The 20,997-nt window shown below is 42.9% G+C and overlaps 1 pseudogene; it reads right to left on the reverse strand.

The window, feature by feature from the left end:
- Positions 1-7,119: 7,119 nt before the first annotated feature.
- Positions 7,120-7,727, reverse strand: LOC137768482 (ribulose-phosphate 3-epimerase pseudogene; annotated as a pseudogene).
- Positions 7,728-20,997: the final 13,270 nt, after the last annotated feature.

A 20,997-nucleotide genomic window follows, 5' to 3' on the forward strand; every position in this document is an offset into this window, starting at 1 on the left:
ATAACCTGGGACCCACCTAGCTTTCCCGAGGATCTTTAGGGATCCAGTCTAATGGAGTGACACTGACCCAAAGAGCTGAGTCCAGCAGGAGGGAGAGAGAGAGAGCCCATGAGGTGGCTGTTCCACTTGTTTGGTCTGCCTCCTCACCCACACTGACTACTGCCAGTGACGACACGGTTCCACTCTGAACCTCATTCACCTCCTTTATCCTCCTCCTCTGACGTTCACTTCTAATATACTGAGGGGTGCTTGAGTAATTCCAGTGAACGGGAAAATGCAAAGAAATAAGGACATGTGTGCTACCAGCAGAAAATTCTACATTTAAAGTCAGTAACATTTTAACCTTAACATTACCCAAGACTAAACTGTATTGAACAATTCGCAAACCCTAGTCCATCAAGAGGGGCCCGGCTACTGCCCCTGAATCACTGGGGAGCATCTTTAAATGGAAGAATGTCCCAGCTGCACCCCCAGAAATTCTGATTCACTGGCTCTGGGGTGAGACCTGGGAATCTCTATTTTTAAGATATTCCCCAAGGGACTTCCCTGGTGGCACAGTGGTTAAGAATCCGCCTGCTAACGCAGGGGACACAGGTTCGATCCCTGGTCCAGGAAGATCCCACATGCCGCGGAGCAACTAAGCCTGTGCACCACAACTACTGAGCCTGCGCTCTAGAGCCTGCGAGCCACAACTACTGAGCCTGTGAGCCACAACTACTGAAGCCCGCACACCTAAAGCCCATGCTCTGCAACAAGAGAAGCCACTGCAGTGAGAAGCCTGCACACCACAACGAAGAGTAGCCCCCGCTCACCGCAACTAGAGAAAACCCACGCGCAGCAAGAAAGACCCAACGCAGCCAAAAAAAAAAAAAAAAAGTTATAAGATACTCCGCAAGAGGGACTTCCCTGGTAGTCCAGTGACTAAGAATCCACACTCCCAATGCAGGGGGCCCAGATTCCATCCCTGGTCAGGGAACTAGATGCCATATGCTGCAACTAAGAATTCGCCTGCCACAAGTAAAGATCCCACATACAGCAACAAAGATCCCACGTGCCGCAACTAAGACCCGGCACAGCCAAATAAATACATAAAAATAAATATTAAAAAAAAAAAAGATATTCCTCAAGATAATTCTGATGGGCAGCCAGGCTTGGCAAACACAGGCATAAATTATTCAGTTACACCCAGATTATTGTGAACCGTGTAACAGTCTAATAAATTTGGATGTGACCCTTTGGGTGAAAAAAAAGTCCCAGGAAAAATTGCCATCATAAAAGTATTAAATTAATCTTCAAGAGTGAGTAAATTAATCCCAGTAAACACATTACAGTCACTGCATTAAGTAAAAATTTTGTCTGCCTAATCAATAATGAAATAAGCAGAGAGAGGACATTTTAAAGCCTGCAGGAGACATTATAATTCAAACAGTAGCCTAGATCTGATAAATATTTTATAGACAATCAATTTTATTTCATTCTACTTGAGAAATGAATAAGGGCCTACGTTCCTATTTGGCAACATCAGGTTTTTTGAATTGAATTGGAAGCATACAAGGTTGGTTAAACTGATGTGAATTTCTCCCTCAAGGTGAGTATTAGCAACCTCTTAACTAAAAATACCAGGGCACGTTTTCTCCCCGGGGTAGGCCACTTCATGTGGTCTTCCGGCTCTGGCTCCCATGCGCAGTTCTGTGAGTCTCTTTTGCTGAGTCTTGGTCCTGTGAAACGTCCGGCTCTCCAGAAAAGGCCACGTCTGTGTATCTCGGGTGCAGGCAGGACGGAGTTCAGGTCCTTCTCAATTTCCTCCTGCAGAAAACCTTGCAAAACCTCAGGTTCTTCTCTTTCATCAACTCATCAAGACCACAACAAAATCTGCAGACAGTAGGTGAGTTTATGAAAACTCATCCATGCAGTGTGGATGTTTTTCATGGTTTTTTTTTTTCTCTCCCATCCTAAATTAAGATTTTTTGTAAAGGATAAAATCAAGTCAGCGTAGAAAACCTGGATTTGACAAACTTATGGAGAGATTCATACAAACAAGGAATCTAGACTGAAAATTAGGCGTTTGGGGGTCTCAGAAAGTTACGGGACAGGGCTGACCAACTTCACGCGAAAATGTACTAAAGAAACTGGGAGCTGTCCAGAGAAACTGGTTGTCAGAGTTAAGGCCAAGATTTTTCTTCTAAGAGAAACAGTGACTTTAAAACGTTTTCCCCATTTCCCTGACCCATTTCACCACGGGCTCCTTACACTGGGTTTTTCATTTGGCGTCAAGATGTAGTGAGAACCTCCGCGGGATTTAACTGGCATGCCACAGCCGGCCTCTAGAGGGCGCAGTGCATTAAAGACCTTGGGCTTCCCGGGAGGAAAGGGAAGGGTGTTGGGGATCAAAGATCAAGCCCCCAGACCCGAGGTTCAGCCCCTGAAAGCCACTCTTTTGGAGAGAGTGTCTCCAGAAGAGAGAAAACTAAGATACAAGAAATTTGAAATCTGTGTGCTTTATTTCAAGACAAAAGAGAAAGAGAAAGACACCTGCATGGGGTGTTACCTGCCACTGCCCCCAGCCCAGCCCCTTGGAACAGTGATCACGTTCAGTGCAGACTGCCACTGCTGGCTGAGAGCACTGTTGCTTGAAAAGAGTGTCCTTCTCTTTTGGGGTGGAAAGAGAAGGGTCTCTGAGCAGGCTCTATCTCGGAGTGGAGCCACAGAGGGGCAGTGACACGGACATGACAGCTGATCTGCCTGGTGAATTGTGCTCGGGACCCGCAGCTGACGATGAGGCAGGGGAAGGGGGAATGGAAAAGAAAGAGCAATTCTTGAGACTCTTCTAAAGAAGAATTTGCAATCAAAGACAAAAAAGGGGGAGAAGTTTAAGATGCTAAATCTACAAGGTTTTTCAAAGGGTGTCCTCAAGCATCAGAATCTTCTGTGGAGCTTGTTAAAAATACGGAGCCCAGGGAACACCTACTGAGCCTTGGGAATGGCCAGGGAGTCTAAATTATTTTTTACACCCCGAGAAGTTTATTAGAAGTGTTTTTATTCAGTTATTAAGTGCTTATAGATTGTGTCACAAATGGACCTACCACCTGCTGATCCTCTCCCCTTTTTTTTAAATTGAATTATAGTAGATTTATAATATTGTGTTAGTTTCAGGTGTACAGAAAAGTGATTCCGTTATTTTTTCTGATTATATTCCATTATAGGTTATTAAAAGATATTGAGTACTTCCCTGTGCTATACAGTAAATCCTTGTTGCTCGTCTGTTTTATATATAATAGTGTGTATCTGTTAATCCCATACTCCTTATTTATCCCTCCCCCACCTTCCCTCTCCCCTTTGGTAGCCATAAGTTTGTTTTCTATGTCTATGAGTCTGTTTCTGTTTTGTATATAAATTCATTTGTATTATTTTTTAGATTCCACATGTAAGTGATATATTATTTGTCTTTCTCTGTCTGACCTACTTTGTATGATATTCTCTAGGTCCATCCATGTTGCTGCAAATGGCAATATTTCATTCTTTTTATGGCTGAGTAATAGTCCATATATACATATATATACCACATCTTACCAAAGCAACCATCTGTTGATAGACACTGGGTTGTTTCCATGTAATGGCTATTGTAAATAGTGCTACTATGAACACTGGGGTGCATGTATCTTTTCAAATTAGAGTTTTTGTTTTTTCCAGATATATACCCAGGAGTAGGATTGCTGGATCATATGGTAGGTCTATTTTTGGTTTTTTAAAGAACCTCCATGCTGTTTTTCATAGTGGCTGCGTCAATTTACATTCTCACCAATGGTATATGAGGGTTCCCTTTTCTCCACATCCTCTCCAGCATTTATTATCTGTAGACTTTTTGATGAAAGCCTTTCTGACTGGTGTGGGTGATACCTCATTGTGGTTTTGATTTGCATTTCTCTGATGATTAGCAATGTTGAGCGTCTTTTCATGTGCCTATTGGCCTTCTGTATGTCTTTGGAAAAATGTCTATTTAGGTCTTCTGCCCATTTTTCGATTGGGTTGTTTGGTTTTTTTGATATTGAGTTGTATGAGCTGTTTGCATATTTTGGATATTAACCCCTTGTCAGTCACATTGTTTGCAAATATTGTCTCCTATTCTGTAGGTTGTCTTTTTGTTTTTGGATGGTTTCCTTTGCTATGCAAAAGCTTTTAACTTTGATTAGATTCCATTTGTTTATTTTTGCTTTTATTTCTTTTGCCTTGGGTGACTGTTCTAAGAAAATATTGCTACAATTTATGTCAGAGAATGTTTTGCCTGTGTTCTCTTCTAGGAGTTTTATAGTGTCATGTGTTATATTTAGGTCTTTAAGCCATTTTTAGTTTATTCTTGAATGTGGTGTGAGGGAATGTTCTAATTTCATTGATTTACATGTGGCTGTCCAGCTTTCCCAACATCACTTGCTGAAGAGACTGTCTTTCCCATTGTATATTCTTGCCTCCTTTGTCATAGATTAATTGATCCTAGATGTGTGGGTTTATTTGGGGCTCTCTATTCTATTCCGTTGATCCATATGTCTGTTTTTGTGCCGATATCACACTGTTTTGATTACTGTATCTTTGTAGTATAGTCCGAAGTCTGGAAGAGTTATACCTCCAGCTTTGTTCTTTTTCCTCAGGATTGCTTTGGCAATTCTGGGTCTTTTGTGGTCTTTGTGATTTTTCTTGTTTCTTGAGGAAGGTCTGTATCGCTATGAACTTCCCTCTTAGAACTGCTTTTGCTGCAAACCATAGATTTTGTAAGGTGGTGTTTTGATTTTCATTTGTCTCAAGGTATTTTCTGATTTCTTTGATTTCACAGCTGACCTATTGGTTTCTTTTAGTAGCATGTTGTTTAGTCTCCACATGTTCGTTCTTTTCCCGTTTTTCTTTCTGTGCTTGATTTCCAGTTTCTTTCCACTGTGGTCAGAAAAGATGCTTGAAATAATTTCTGCCCTCTTAAATTTGTTGAGGCTTATTTTGTGACCTAGTATGTGGTCTATCCTAGAGAATGTTCCATGAGCAATTGAAAAGAATGTGTATTCTGTGTTTTTTGAATGTAGTGTCTTGTAGATATCAATTAATTCCAACTGGTTTATTGTGTCATTTAGTACCTCTGTTGCCTTGTTGATTTTCTGTATGGATGATCTGTCCATTGATGTTAGTGGGGTGTTAAAGTCTCCTATTGTTATTGTATCATTGTCAATTTCTCCCTTTATGTCTGTTAGTATTCGTTTTATATATTTAGGTGCTCCTATATTGGGTGCATATATGTTAACGAGTGTAATATCCTCTTCTAGTATTGATCACTTTATCATTATATAATGCCTTCTTTGTCTTTCTTTATGGCCTTTGTTTTAAAGTCTATTTTGTCTGATGTGAGTTTTGCTACTCCCACTTTCTTGTCATTTCCATTTGCATGAAATATATTTTTCTATGCCCTTTCAGTCTGTGTGTATCTTTTGCCCTGAAGTGAGTCTCTTATAGGCAGCATATTGTAGATTCTTGTTTTTTTATCCAGTCTGCCACTCTGTGTCTTTTGATTGGAGCATTTAGTCCATTGACATTTTAAGTAATTATTGACAGGTATATACTTACTGCCATTTTAATCCTTGTTTTCCAGTTGTTTTTGTAGTTCTTCTTTGTTCATTTCTTCTTCTTTTTGTTTTTCTTTTTGTGATTTGATGATTTTCTTTTGTATACTTGAGTTCCTTTCTTTTTTGGTTTTTGTGAATATGTTGTATGTTTTTCATTTGTGTTTACCATAGATTTCAAGTATGTTGACCCATAACTATATCTACTTGCTTTAAACGGATAGTCATTTAAGTTCAGACACATTCTAAAAGATCTACATTTTATACTCCCTTCTCCTACATTTTGTAATTTTGACATCCTGTTTTACAGCTTCATGCTTATCCTTTTACTGTTTATTGTGGTTATAACCTCTTTTATAATTTTAATTATTTTTTAATCTAGGTACTGGCTTATTTAAGTGATCTTCAATCCTTTCATATATTGCCTTTTCTATTGTAATTTTCCCTTTCTTATAGAGTCTTGCTTCTTTCCTTTTTTTTTTTTTAGTACTGATTTGTAGGTTTAATGAGATTATATCAACATACTTTATAATCTACAAAGCATAAATTTATATAATGATAGCTACTTTGTATTGAGCATCCTCAAATTCTACTACCCTCCAATTCTAGGAATAGTAGTGGAAGCTTTACGTATATAATTAATAGTATCTCTTAATCCTCAACACACCCCCCACTGTTGTTATGATTATATTCAATATATAAATCAGTTAATAATCAGCTCAGAGAGGTCGGTTGGATTGGTTTGCTAAGGTCAAACAAATAGAAAGGGGAAGAGAGTCAGGATTCAACTTAATATTACTTCCAAATAGAGGCCTTCCTTTCCTTTTAGCATAGAGCTAGGAAAACATCTTATGTCCTTAAGAATAGTGGGTGTGATTAAGAAAAAGGGGAAATGGGGTTGGTGGAGGGTGGGTGGGGGTGGGGGAAGAACCACTGAATAACCTGCCCCTAGAGCAAAGCTAACAAAGAAAACACCCGGATAAAACTTGCGTTTTATGACAGACCACCTGAAAATCCCTGGACTTCATAATACATTGGGTTTTTTTATGTATCAAATATAAGGTGCAAACTAAAAAATAGATGTTTTCAAAGCTAGACGAGCCATCCCAGCCAGATCCAAACTTAGTTATCATGCACATACACAAATCAAAAATGACATGAAACAGGAAAAACCGACTTCCTTTGCTTTCAGAAAAGCCAAGAAGCAAAGAAAATTCTTTTTAGAAATTCAGAAAAAAAATTTTTTTCATACTAGCTAATATGCCTTCCTTAGGCATAAGACACATTTCTGTTCATAACCTTGATATAGCCATATTTTTACTCTTTATAAAAATCAAGTCTTCCAGTAAAAATGGTATTTTACCACACTAATCTTTAAATTCCATCACTGAAAATGTAATACACACCAATTTCTAACCTCTTGGAACATTCTACAAAATGGATTTTAGTCACTGGAATGAATAATTGCTCAGAAAAGCAGCACTGCCTCAACTGTGGTACGATTTGGTAGGCAATATTCTTGTTTTCCAGTAAAAAGGAGATCTCATAAGCAGAAACACTGGACTCCTTGTGGTTTCATCGATCGAGAGAACGTTTCTGAGCAGCTTCTGAGCAAACATTTCTTAACAGGTTGATCACAGATCTGGGGTCCTCACTCCTCATAATGGCACTGCCAGATACAATCATGTTAGCTCCTGCCTCTGCGCATTTATGGATGGTGTCAGGACCTACTCCACCATCAACCTCGATGTCCAAAGACGGGAACTGGGTCCTCAACCAGTGAACCTTTGGCATCATATCTTCCATGAATTTCTGCCCTCCAAACTCAGGTTCCACTGTCATAACCAAGGCCATATCTGATGAGCCCATGGTGCCAAATACTCAACTGTAGTTCCTGGTTTGATAGCAAGGCCAACCTTCATTCCATTCTCCCGAATGTCTTTGATCAAAGCCCCCGGGTTCTCAGTAGCTTCAAGATGAAAAGTATATTGATTGGCTCCTGCTACAGCCATTGCTTTTACCCACTGTTCTGGCCTGGACACCATCATGTGCATGTCAAAGAAAGGGTCCTGGCCTAGCTGCTTTTGGAGGCTTTCTACCACAGGGTGACCAAAGGTGATGTTGGGAACAAAATGCATCCAGGTGCAGATAATAGGCCCCAGAGTCCAGCGTCCGGAGGCACTCAGCCCCTAAACTGGCCAGGTCACTGTTGAGGATTGACGGGCCAATCTTGCAGCCGGACACCCTTCTTTCCTATTTAGAGAAGACCCTTCAATATTTCTTTCAGTGTAGATTTGGTATTGCTGAATTCTTTTAGTTTTTGCTTGTCTGAGAAATTCTTTACCTCTCCTTCTATTCTAAATGCTAATCTTGATGGGTAGAATATCCTAGGTTGCAGGTTTTTTGAATATATCATGCCGCTCCCTCTGGCCTGCAAAGTTTCTGCAGAGAAATCAACTGATAGCCTTATGGGGGTTCCCTTGTAACTGACTCTTTGTTTTTCTCTTGCTGTCTTTAGAATCCTCTCTTTAACGTTTGCCATTTTAAGTATAATATGTCGTAGTCTTTTTGGGTTCATCTTGTTTGGGACCCTCTGTGCTTCCTGTACCTGGATATCTGTTTCCTTCTTTAGGTTTGAGGAGTTTTCAGCCATAATTTCTTCAAATACATTTTTTGATCCCCTTCTCTCTCTCTTCTTCTTCTGGAACCCCTATTATGCATAGGTTAGCATGTTTTATATTATCCCATAGATCTTATATGTTGCTTTCTTTCTTTTTTTTTTTTTTTTCATTTGTCTTTCTGTCTGCTCTTCTGATTGGGTGATTTGCATTGTCCTGTCTTCCAGATCACTTATTCATTCTTCTGTGTCATTTAGTCTGCTATTCATTGCTTCTAGATTGGTTTTTATCTCAGCAATTGAATTGTCTATTTTTTATTGGTTCAGGTTTATAGTTTCTAGTTCCTTGTTACAGTGATCTGTGTTTCTATTGATAATCTTTCTTAATTCAGTTAGCATTTTTATTACCACCTTTTTGAACTTGGGGTCTAGTAGACAGGTGAGCTCTGTTTCATAATTTGTTCTTTCAGAGGATTTCTCTTGTTCTTTTGATTGGGTGTAGTTCCTCTGCCTTTTCATTTTACTTAACTTTCTCTGTCTCTATGAATTTAAGAGAAACAGCTATCTACTGTGGTCTTGAAGGGGTGTTTTTATGTGAGAACATCCCTGTGTAGACTATGTACGTCCCACGTTTTTCATGCAAGGGGTGGTTTTGGTATGGACACCAGTCACGTCTTTCCTCAGGGTGTGCTGGCTGTTATCCCCTGGACAGGGGGTGTGGTAGGTGTTGTAGTATCTAGAGCCTGTGCAGGATATGAGATGGGGCTTCCTCTCTTGCCACCCTGGCAGGGGTGGGGTCTGCCCCCCCCAGTTGTTGGATTAGAAGCCCTGAGGGTTGGGTTCGGTCAGGCTCCATTGCCCTTGAGTGTGAGCCCTGCCCCAAAGGAGGTGATGCTGGAGCAAGTGAGGACCTATGCACTGCCTACACAGGCAGCTGCAGTTCCGCTCAGAAGCTGCCCAGGGTCACAACCCTTTCTCTGTTGTGTTTGTCCCAGATCTAGTGCAAGGCTGTGGTGTGGAGTAGCCTGGGGCTGGGGGTCGGGGTGTAGTGGCTGCAGGAACTGAGGTGGCTATGCTGCCCCCTGGGATCTGGGCTGCCTCTGTGGCAAACTTCTCCCAGGACGCGCCTGCCCCAGACCTAGCACTAAGCTGCGGTATGGAGTGGGCGGAGCCAGGGCTCTCTGGCTGGGAGAGAACCCATGCAGACTCCTGAGCACACTGACAATGGCCATCACTGCAGAGGGAGTCTAAATTTTTAACAGGCTCCTGGGGGGACTCTGATATACACTGCAGTTTGAGAACTATTGAATTGTACTTGTTCCAGAAAAACTCCTCGCAAGCATCTGTATTTCCCTTCTTGCAAATATAACTCTTTGTCCCATCTGCTCTAAATGGCAAACAGTATTCACCATTAGCTTGTAAAAATACTTCACATACATCTTGGAAAATCTTTTAATCACTTTACTTTCTTTTCTCTGAGCACTTCTTTTTATCTTTGAGCTTTGGAGTGCCAAACTGAGGTCAGTCCTAAATACTTTTTTGACCAACACTAACATCAAAAGGACTTCACTGTAATCCAGCTTGTCTAAGCCATTTTCACCATTTATCTTCAGCCCAGTATTACCAAGGAGCTGGTCAGTGGATTGAGAACAGTTTATCACACTGACAAAAGATCAGGGTTCACTGAGCCACCAGACATGTTTGGGGGCTACAGGCACTCAACTTCTTCTCCTGCCTGTTCCCTGGGAAAGGTGGACATGAGGAATCCCTCTAAGTCTTTGGGCAGTGAGGGGGACCCAGGCACTTGCCCCTGACCTAGAGAAAAGCTTTCGCATCTCATGCCTTTTCCTCTGAAGTTCAGTCTGCCTGGAATGGCCATCCCCGCCTGCCGTGCCCATAAACTCCTATCCATCCTTCAAGTCCCAGCTCAGAAATGTGTAGCGATAATAAAAACAATCATCATAAATCAGGTTTCCCTCTTCTGTTCTATCCTAGCATGCTATAATTTCCCTTTATAGCACTCATCAAATCTGTAATGATATATTTGTGTGAATATTTTATAAGCATATGTGTATCCTGGTTGACCAAAAGCTACATGAGAGCAAAGACCATTTGCCTTCTCACACTTGTACTTATAGCCTATTACCATGTCTGGCACATAGTAGGTACTCAGTTAATATTACTGGATGAATGAATTGATAGGTGTACATTTATTGAGTACTTCCACTGTGTCAGGCCCTGGGCTAAGTGCTCCTGATATATGGTTTGTTTTAATCTTCCCAGCAACCTTCTGAGGTAAGTATTATTATTACCTCTGTTGAATAGATAGGAAGTTGAGGCTCAACGATGTCTTGAGAATTTGTCAGGGTCACACAGCTAATAAGTAGGAGCACTGGGATTTGATAATAAATTTGTGTACCTCTAGACCTCAGCTCATTTGAAATGGTCACCCCCCTGTTACCTTCTTGGACACCCAAATACTAGTTAGTTGTTTCTTTGCTGTTTTTTTCTCATATCATGTCAGCTATTCCTCTATTACCACACTTACCACGTTACATCATCAGGATTTATATATGTGTATCTTTGAGCTCCATGAGTGCATGGAGTTTATTCAACCAGCAGGCCAATTCCAACCACCTCATCCATACCCAGGTGCAATTACAATGCCGAACAATAAGTGCCCAATTAACCCAGGATCAGTCTCTCTCAATACCTCATTGTCCCCTCCTGATAAAGAGAACAGATGCCATTAACGTAGGTTGACAAAGTAACCAAATGAACAAATAGCTCAGAGGCAGACCAACCATATATGGAAACTTGACATATGAGATAGTGGCTGTGGGAAAAGGATGGAGCCAGGACACTTGGTTATCCACATAAAAAGGAGTGAAGGGCTTCCCTGGTGGCGCAGTGGTTAAGAATCCGCCTACCAATGCAGGGGACGCGGATTCGAGCCCTGGTCCGGGAAGATCATGCCGCGGAGCAACTGAGCCTGTGCGTCACAACTGCTGAGCCCGCGAGCCACAACTACTGAAGCCCGCACGCCTAGAGCCCGTGCTCTGCAACAAGAGAAACCACTGCAATGAGAAGCCTGCACACCGCAATGAAGAGTAGCCCCTGCTCGCCGCAACTAGAGAAAGCCTGTGCACAGCAATAAAGACCCAATACAGCCAAAAATAAAATAAATCAATTTTTTAAAAAAGAGTAAAATTAGATTTCTATCATATACCATATACAGAAATTAATTCTTAATGGATTAAAGACTTCCATATGAAAAACAAAACTTACAGACATATAAAATGAGTAATTGCAGTGGTAATTAGGGAAATAAAAATTAAGACCGTGATAAAATAATCATTTTAAAACCACTAAATTTGCCAAAATTAAGAAATCTTGTAATAGTGTTGGCAAAGATTTGGATCACTGCTGGTAGGGGTGTGTGTGTATAATTTTAGAAAAAAGTTTGGTAATATCTAATAAATTGTTATAGTTATACTATAGCATATGCAGTAAAAAAAAAAAAATGATCATGTGCAGTTCCTGTGGAAAACAGCATAACAGTTCCTCAAAACATGGGATTACCATATGATCCAGCAATTCCACGTCTGGGTATATACCCCATGGAAATGAAAGCAGGAACTTGAGCAAATATTTGTACAGCCATGTTCATAGCAGCATTATTCACAAGAGTCAAAGGTGGAAGCAATCCAAGCATGCATCAGTGGACGAACAGATGGACAAAATGCTGTGTGTATATATGTATAGATACAATGGAATATTATTATCCCTTTTAAGACCATTGGTTAATTGATGCCAGCTAGTGCTGGACCTCCAGGATGGTGAAAGTTCTGGAAACTCTGAAAGGGAGGAAAGGCTGAATGAGATGGGATGCTGGTCTAGAAAATGCTCATGGGCTTTTTGGACAGTCTAGTTTAGAAGCACAGCTACTACTCTTTGCTTGGCTGAAGCACTGTTCTCTTCTCTCCAGGAAGTTCATTCTCTTTGATTAAGTGAGCCACCTCAGAAGGATCCAGATCCACAGAATCAGCCTGAAAAAGGAAAAGCCAAGTTGGAAGACACAAGAGACCTAACTTCAGGTATTAGAAAACCTGTCTTATAGACATGCATTCACTCTGGGCCATTCAGAGAGGAGGCTGGGTATTTAGAGGCCACGGGGAAACCGTGTAAGCTTAGATCTGGGCAAGCATCCACGAGGTAGGCTGCCTGTGAGGTCCTGGGCAAGGTCAACCATATAGGCTGTCAGAGGTTCCAGGACTGGAGAGGCTGGGGAAAAGAGAGAAGATGACGGCTAAGGTCCTTTCTCACTCTGTGACGGTAATTCAGATGCATCCAAATGTTAGACACCACACCCGCCAGTAACAGCGCTCAGTCCTAGAACCACTCAGTCGACATTTATTTTGAGTTGAGTTTTCTCTCTAATTGTTCCGTAAGCCATTCTGATCTTACCATGAACCATCTTAGCCCTTTGAACTTATTTTTTCTGTGCTCCCTGGAGAATTAAAACTGCTGCCAAGGCTTAGGTTTTACTATTGATAAAGCAAGCCATGCGTTTCACTAATAAAAAGCTGCTTAAAGCAGATGCATACATTTTTTTTTCTATGTTCCAGAAAGGTCATAGTTTGCTACCTCTTCTATAAATGAGTCTACCATCTTTTCAAGGTTTTCTCCCACATGCATTTTTAAAGCACTACCATATTCTGCCAACAAAAGTTCTGGAAGCTCACAAGATACTGAACTTGAAGATTTATATAAACAGCCACAGGCAGGTCTTTTTTGATACTGTCCAAGACACATTAATGAAGAGGAGATCACAAATAAGTCAACTAAGTACAGTCACTTTAAAACCACGGATGGAAACGAGAGGCCACTGCAAGGTTTTGATCGATGCTGATGCCAACTTGAACACCGTGAGAAACGTGATGCTGGTGTCTTTTCCATCTGGCAGTTTCTTTTCTTAGCAGTAATTAAATCAGTGAAAATTGAATATAGTCATGCGAGTTGCTCACATTTTTTTTAGCAGCAATCATGAAACCCAAACCCCATTGATACACTTTGAAAATCTACAACTGGCAAATTTTTCAATGTCAGGTCCACGCTAGTTTATTTTGCAGGCTACTCCAGGGAAGCCAGGCATCAGCCCAAGTCTTCCCTGCAGGCAGGAGGAAGGCTTCTCCTCCAGAGCTGCAGGCAGAGCCCACTGGGCTCTGTGTCCCTTCCCTGGCACCATCTGGGTGGTGTCACCGTGAAATTTTCTGCGTGTGCTGCCAGCACTGGCATCCTGTCAAATCCTGGCCCAATACTTCAAGTGTGTATACGTATAGCTGATTCACTTTGCTATACAGCAGAAACTAACACAACATTGTAAACCAATAATACTCCAATAAAGATGTTAAAATAAATAAATAAATAAAGATAAAAAAAAATACTTCAAGCATGTGCTGAGTCAGAACAGGTGCAGGAATTAAGTAACCGCTTTGTACCCACATTTGCATATTGCAGCTCGTGAGCAAGTTGGCTCAGGTGTGCTTCCTCCTTTCTTTGGCCATTGGTTTCCCCTGCCCAGGATCAGTTGGCTGCCAGGCATGACCTGAAGGGTTACTTCATCGCTGTCATTTGATGCGTTCCTGACAGCATGTTTGAAGTTGTCCTTTCATTCTTGTGAGGCCACTTCTTTCTGTTGTGGAATCACTTCTCCCCTCAGAACATACAAACATGCACTACCTACACGTGCCCCTGAACCTGTGTCTGGAGACCCTCAGGAAAGGGGAGCAATCATGACTTTGGTCTTAGGAGCATCTCACTACCTTTCTCCTCACCCAGCGTGTGAAGCCAGGAAAAGAAGCAGAGGCCACCTTTAGAGACAGAGTAGGGAAAGTAAGGAGCTGACTCAGACTCACAAAGAACTTAGCAGTCAAGAGTGCAGACTTTAGCACCTCGTGCTGAGTGGGCAGTGCCAAATATGGACCCACTTTTTAAAGTTAATAGTGATTATGAAATAGGGGCTGGCTCTCAGTGTGACACAGGGACTGAGGCTGCTGCTGATGAGGGAACATCAAAGCAGTGTGTGGGGAACCTAGATGCCAGTGACGTTTGCCCTTAACACACCAAGCTGCCGTGTGACCCCAAAACAGAAAGGTCTGAACCAAGGGCTGGGGTCCACCGAACTGGTCCAGAGGTGGTGCTGAGAGAAGACAGAGGGACGCAAGTGGAGGTGAGAGGTGGGAAGACCTAGATGCCCAACGTCCAGGATGCTTTCATACCCGAGCACAGGGCTGAGGACACGACCTAGAGAGGAAATGGCACAGGTAAGAAAAAGAGGCAGGAGGGCGCTGGCAGAGTTAGAGAGTAAGGCGGTCGCGTTGACATTCTTAAAAAACAATTTTTAAACAAAACCAAATATATATTTCTGGACCCTGAAGTGGAAAGGAAGATCCTTCCAGAACAAAAATGGGAGTGGGTAGGATCAGGAGGCAAAAGGGCTGTTAAAAGCAGTGACTTGGTCTAGTTTTAGCTAATTATATACTGAGATGAAACAGATGCCACGTCACCATGGGGGGATGGAGCTGAAGCCCCCCACCGGGCTGGCTGGTGGGGGCTGGTTCTGAAAGCTGGGCCAGTGAGCACGCAGAGCCCCCTGGAGCTGGTGCCGACAGGCCAGGTAGCAGGGGACACGGGGACACGGAAGCCTCTGGACACTGTGACGTGTGGACAGTCAGCTCTACTTGCCTGGCAGTTTCCGGGCACTACCCCCTCCCCACCTTCACCAGGCTATTATCAAGAGAAAGGAAGGCTGTGTTCAGTGATCCTAGGGAAGGTTTTCCCTTTTCTCATGCAGAAAATAAAAAGGAAAAACAAGCTGAATCATCAGGAAAAACAGTTATAACCTGATACTAGGTTTAGTTGAAACTTTTGTGACTGTTCTAAAGAGAACAGATGAGAGACACATGGGAACCGCTGGAGAAGGAGGCCAGGAGGGGGACTCAGGTAACCTAGGGACAGGGATGTGAACATGGCCATGACCCACTTTTTCCTAGGGAGACAGGAGCAAACTGTGATCTGGGCCTACTGGCATGGAACGGGGCTCTGCAACCTTCCCTATTCCAAAAACGGTGGGGTGTCTGTTGAGTTCAAGATCCAGCTCTCCCCTCCCTGGCTTGCCCACAGGCAGAGTCCCTTCCCTCTCTCCTTTGCTCCTGCCCACCTGCCCTGGAGCCCCCCTCCTCCCCACTGCTTACCCAGCACCCCAGCAGCTCTCAGTGCCCAGCAGCTCACTGATCTGTCCTCTAAGCCCACCATTTAATCATAACAGGTAAATCTCAACACTTTACTAGGTGCCAGGCACGGTTCTAAGTGCTTTTGCATATCTTAACTCCTTTAATCTTCATAAACAACCCTATAAGGTAGGTATTACTTTTATCCCTCCCTGGGAAGACAGGGGCACAGAGAGGTGGAGTGACTTGCCCAAGGTCACACAGCTAGTGAGCAGCAGAGCTAGCATTTGAACGCTGGAAGTCTGGCACCAACATCTGTGCTCTCAACCGCTCCATTATCCTGACTCTCAATGCCAGCCTGTCCTAGGATGGTGGATGTTAGGTTGTATAAGTTAATTTTTTTTAATTAATTAATTAATTTAATTTTTGGCTGCGTTGGATCATCGTTGCTTCACATGGGCTTTCTCTAGTTGCGGCGCGCGGGGGCTACTCTTTGTTGTGGTGCGCGGGCTTCTCATTGCGGTGGCTTATCTTGTTGTGGAGCACGGGCTCTAGGCCCATGGGCTTCAGTATTTGTGGCACGTGGGCTCAGCAGTTGTGGCTCGCGGCTCTAGAGCGCAGGCTCAGTGGTTGTGGCACACGGGCTTAGTTGCTCCGCGGCATGTGGGGTCTTCCCGGACCAGGGCTCGAACCCATGTTCCCTGCATTGGCAGGCAGAGTCTTAACCACTGCGCCACCAGGGAAGTCCCTAAGTTAATTTTTAGGTTAGGCCAGTGAGGCCTCCCGCAAGCATACTCGGCCCTGCTTAACTCCTGAGCCCATCAGGACCAAGGCAGATGACTTCCAGGGTCCTGGCACCCTGCCCAACTCTGGCCAGGCCCCTTCCCCGGTATCCCCAGCAAATCTCTGACCTTGAACCACTCTACACTCCGGCTGACCTTCATTACCGCTTCTGCCTAGAAGCCCCAGTTACAGCACACACTTCACAGAGCTGGGTCCTCTCTTTAACAGTGAAATGGCCCAGGGTTTCCACTTTCCCCACACTGGATTGCTCACTACTCTTCCTCCTACCAGCCTCCTCCCACTCCCCACAAGCCCCTGCTACCCTGCTGAGCCCACCTAAATGATGAGGGCAGGCACCACCTTTGTGTCATGCTTCTGGCCTCAAAGGTGCAGATCACACAGCATTTTGCATGGCTGGTTGACTGGTTAAAAACTTTTAAAAAGCAAACTAGTAAGTGAAATGCATTAAAGTGGCCACGGGAAAGGAGTTCTGTCAAATCCCTGACCTTAGAAAGTCAACCAAGGAGTCTGCTAGACCCTCTCTCCACGTGACCTCTGTGTTTAGCATTATCTAACCACGCTGACGTGTGGGTGGTGGGACAGAGCCCCCAGCAGTGTGACCCAGGGAAACATGAAGGGGGACCTCGGCATGGTTTGGGGGCCGTGCGGAGTAAAGCAATGAGGAGCAGAGAGGAATGATAAGCAGCTCTGGCTTACACATCAGTGTGGTGCTTCTCTAAGGTTTATCACAGGTGTCCATCAGACACTTAAGATTGAGGTGATGGGTGAAATTGATATTTGCTTCTTTGACTCAAGCATTCATTCTCAAGGACATAATCTCAATTCAGAGTTTCCAGGTGAAGCTTTGCCAGAAATACTGCCAACTCTGCTGTCCAGGGATTTTGCAAGAATACAGTTAACTTATGGCCACTAAGTGATAATAGAAGCTTCTGGGGACTGTCAGGTCAGTTCCAAACAGCTAAGAAACACATAGGTATAAATTAATTAGTAGTATTTTTTTTATTTCTTTTTTTTTTTAAAGGCTTTATTGAATTTGTTAGAATATTGCTTCTGTTTTATGTTTTGGTTTTTTGGCCGCGAGGCATGTGGGATCATAGCTCCCCACCAGGGATCGAACCCGCACCCCCTGCATTGGAAGGCGAAGTCTTAACCACTGGACCACCAGGGAAGTCCCTAATTAGTAGTATTTTAAGTAACCTACACACTAAAACAATATTCTCCAAAGCATGTTCCAATGGATAATTAGAATAAGTATAAAGAAAAAAATATTCATAGTCAAATAAACTTGGGAAATACAGAGTTAAAGCTAAATAGGATTTTTGACTACACAGCTTCCCAGGGGCCTTAGCATGTGAGTGAGCACTGCAGTCTGCAGCAAGGGAATCCATCATATGCAGCTTTTCTCACACTTTTTGGTCACCAGCCCCCCTGCCCCCTGTTTTCTTCCCCTCATAGGAATGCATGAACTTGGTTGCCCAGAACAGTGCTGCTTTAATGTTAACTGAAAGTAAAATGGTTAGACCACCTCGACCTCTATGAGAAGTGTGCTGTTGGAACCCTATTGGAATAGGCAGTGGTCATCAATAGTGGCTAAAATCAATAGATGAAAGGCCCACAGGGAACATTATCATATATGGATCAGGCTGAGGCCAACTGAACCCACCGATGAGTCCTAACACCACAAAAAGAGAGACACTCCTAGGGATTAAAACAGGTGTTCCAGCAAAACGGTACATGAATGTTCATAGCATCACTATTCACAGAAGTCAAAAGGTGGAAACAACCCAAATGTCTATCAACTGAGGAATAGATAAATAAAATTCCACACAATGAAATATTATTTAGCCATAAAAAGGAATGTAGGGGACTCCCCTGGTGGTGCAGTGGTTAGGAATCTGCCTGCCAATGCAGGGGACATGGGTTCAAGCCCTGGTCCGGGAAGATCCCACATGCCGTGGAGCAACTAGGCCCGTGTGCCACAACTACTGAGCCTGCACTCTAGAGCCTGCGAGCCACAACTACTGAACCCGTGTGCCACAGCTACTGAAGCCCACGCACCTAGAGCCCATGCTCTGCAACAAGAGAAGCCACCACAATGAGAAGCCCGCGCACCATAACAAAGAGGAGCCCGTGCTCGCCACAACTAGAGAAAGCCCGCGTGCAGCAACAAAGACCCAATGCAGCCAAAAATAAATAAATTAATTAATTAATTTTTTAAAAAAAGGAATGTAGTACTGACACATGCTAGAAGCATGCATGAACCTTGAAAACATTATACTAAGTGAAAGAAGCCAGTTACAAAAGGCCACGTATTACATGATTCCACTTATATGAAAAATTCAGAGAGACAAAAAGCAGATTCATGGCTGTCAGGGGCTGGGGAGAGGGAGATAGGGAGTGACTACTTAATGGGTACAGAGTTTCTTTTTGAGGTGACAGAAAAGTTCTGGAATTAGATAGTGGTGGTAGTTGCACAACATGGTGAATGTACTAAATACGACTGAATTGTACACTTTAATGTGGCTAAAAGGGTAAATTTGACGTTATGTATATTTTACCAAATATAAGAGAAGGAGAAAGCGAGGCAGGGCATACCTCCTGATGGGGTGTAACAGGAAGTTCACAGCACCTACCATGAGGTAGTCTTGCCAAAAAGTCCAACTTGGTTATGCATCTAGAGCCAACTACCAGTTTACAGGAAAAACAAGGGGAAAGAGGAACATAGTCACAACTCCATGGGGAGGCATTCAGCAAAATCCAAAATGAGGGACATCTAAGGAACAAAAGACCAAGTTTCTTCACAAATAAATGACAGGAAAACAAACAGGAAGGACGAATAGTCAGATTTTGAAAGATTTACAAGAACTAACACCCAAATGCAACATGCACGTTTGGATCCCAATTTAAACAAATCAACTATTTTTAAAAAGCATTAATGAGACAACCAGGAAAATCTCATGACTGACTGGATTTTTTATGATCTTAAGGAATTACCGTTAAATTTGTAGGTGTGATAAGGGTCTTATGGTAAAGCAAAACAGAAAGATTTTATTTTCAGAGCTATATACTGAGGCATTCACAGATGAAAAGATATGTCTGGGATTTGCTGTAAAGTAATTCAGTGTGAGATGGGGGAGGAAAATACTAATACAGAAGAAACAACATTAGCCATTAATTGATAATTGCTTGAAACTGGGTATTCTATCTAATTTTGTATTAAGTTTGAAAATGTCCATAGTAAGAAGTTTTTTAGAAAATAAATTGCCGAGGGGACTTCCCTGGTGGCGCAGTGGTTAAGAATCTGCCTGCCCACACAAAGTAGTGTACTCATTGGGACCCAGGGGAGACTGAACCAGACCTGCCTGCTAGTGCTGGAGGGTCTCCTGCAGAGGCAGGGGGTGGCTGTGGCTCACCATGGGGACAAGGTCACTGGCAGCAGAAGTTCTGGGAAGTACTCCTTGGCGTGAGCCCTCCCAGAGTCTGCCATTAGCTCCACCAAAGAGCCCAGGTAGGCTCCAGTGTTGGGTTGCCACAGGCCAAACAACCAACAGGGTGGTAACCCAGCCCCACCCATCAGTAGTCAAGTGGATTACAGTTGTACTGAGCTCTGCCCACCAGAGCAACAGCCAGCTCTACCCACCACCAGTCCCTCCCATCAGGAAACCTGCACAACCTCTTAGATAGCCTCATCCACCAGAGGGCAGACAGCAGAAGCAAGAAGAACTACAATCCTGCAGCCTGTGGAACAAAAAACCACATTCACAGAAAGATAGACAAGACGAAAAGGCAGAGGGCTATGTACCGGATGAAGGAACAAGATAAAACCCCAGAAAAACAACTAAATGAAGTGGAGATAGGCAACCTTCCAGAAAAAGAATTCAGAATAATGATAGTGAAGATGATCCAGGACCTTGGAAAAAGAATGGAGGCAAAGATCGAGAAGATGCAAGAAATGTTTAACAAAGATCTAGAAGAATTAAAGAACAAACAAACAGAGATGAGCAATAAAATAACTGAAATGAAAACTCCACTAGAAGGAATCAATAGCAGAATAACTGAGGCAGAAGAACGGATAAGTGACCTGGAAGACAGAACGGTGGAATTCACTGCTGCAGAACAGAATAAAGAAAAAAGAATGAAAAGAAATGAAAGCAGCCTAAGAGACCTCTAGGACAACATTAAATGCAACAACATTTGCATTATACAGGTCCCAGAAGGAGAAGAGAGAGAGAAAGGACGCAAGAAAATATTTGAAGAGATTATAGTCGAAAACTTCCATGTTAATGGGACAGGAAATAGCCACCCAAGTCCAGGAAGCACAGAGAGTCCCATACAGGATAAACCCAAGGAGAAACACGCCGAGACACGTAGAAATCAAATTGGCAAAAATTAAAGACAAAGAAAAATTATTGAAAGCAGCAAGGGAAAAACGACAAATAACATACAAGGGAACTCCCATAAGGTTAACAGCTCATTTCTCAGCAGAGACTCTACAAGCCAGGAGGGAGTGGCATGATATACTTAAAGTGATGAAAGGGAAGAACCTACAACCAAGATTATTGTACCCAGCAAGGATCTCATTCAGATTCGATGGAGAAATCAAAAGCTTTACAGACAAGCAAAAGCTAAGAGAATTCAGCACCAGCAAACCGCTCTACAACAAATGCTAAAGGAATTTCTCTAAGTGGGAAACAGAAGAGAAGAAAAGGACCTACAAAACCAAACCCAAAATAATTAAGAAAATGGT

Source organism: Eschrichtius robustus, chromosome 8 (assembly GCF_028021215.1).
Source record: "Eschrichtius robustus isolate mEscRob2 chromosome 8, mEscRob2.pri, whole genome shotgun sequence".
Taxonomy (NCBI): Eukaryota; Metazoa; Chordata; class Mammalia; order Artiodactyla; family Eschrichtiidae; genus Eschrichtius; species Eschrichtius robustus.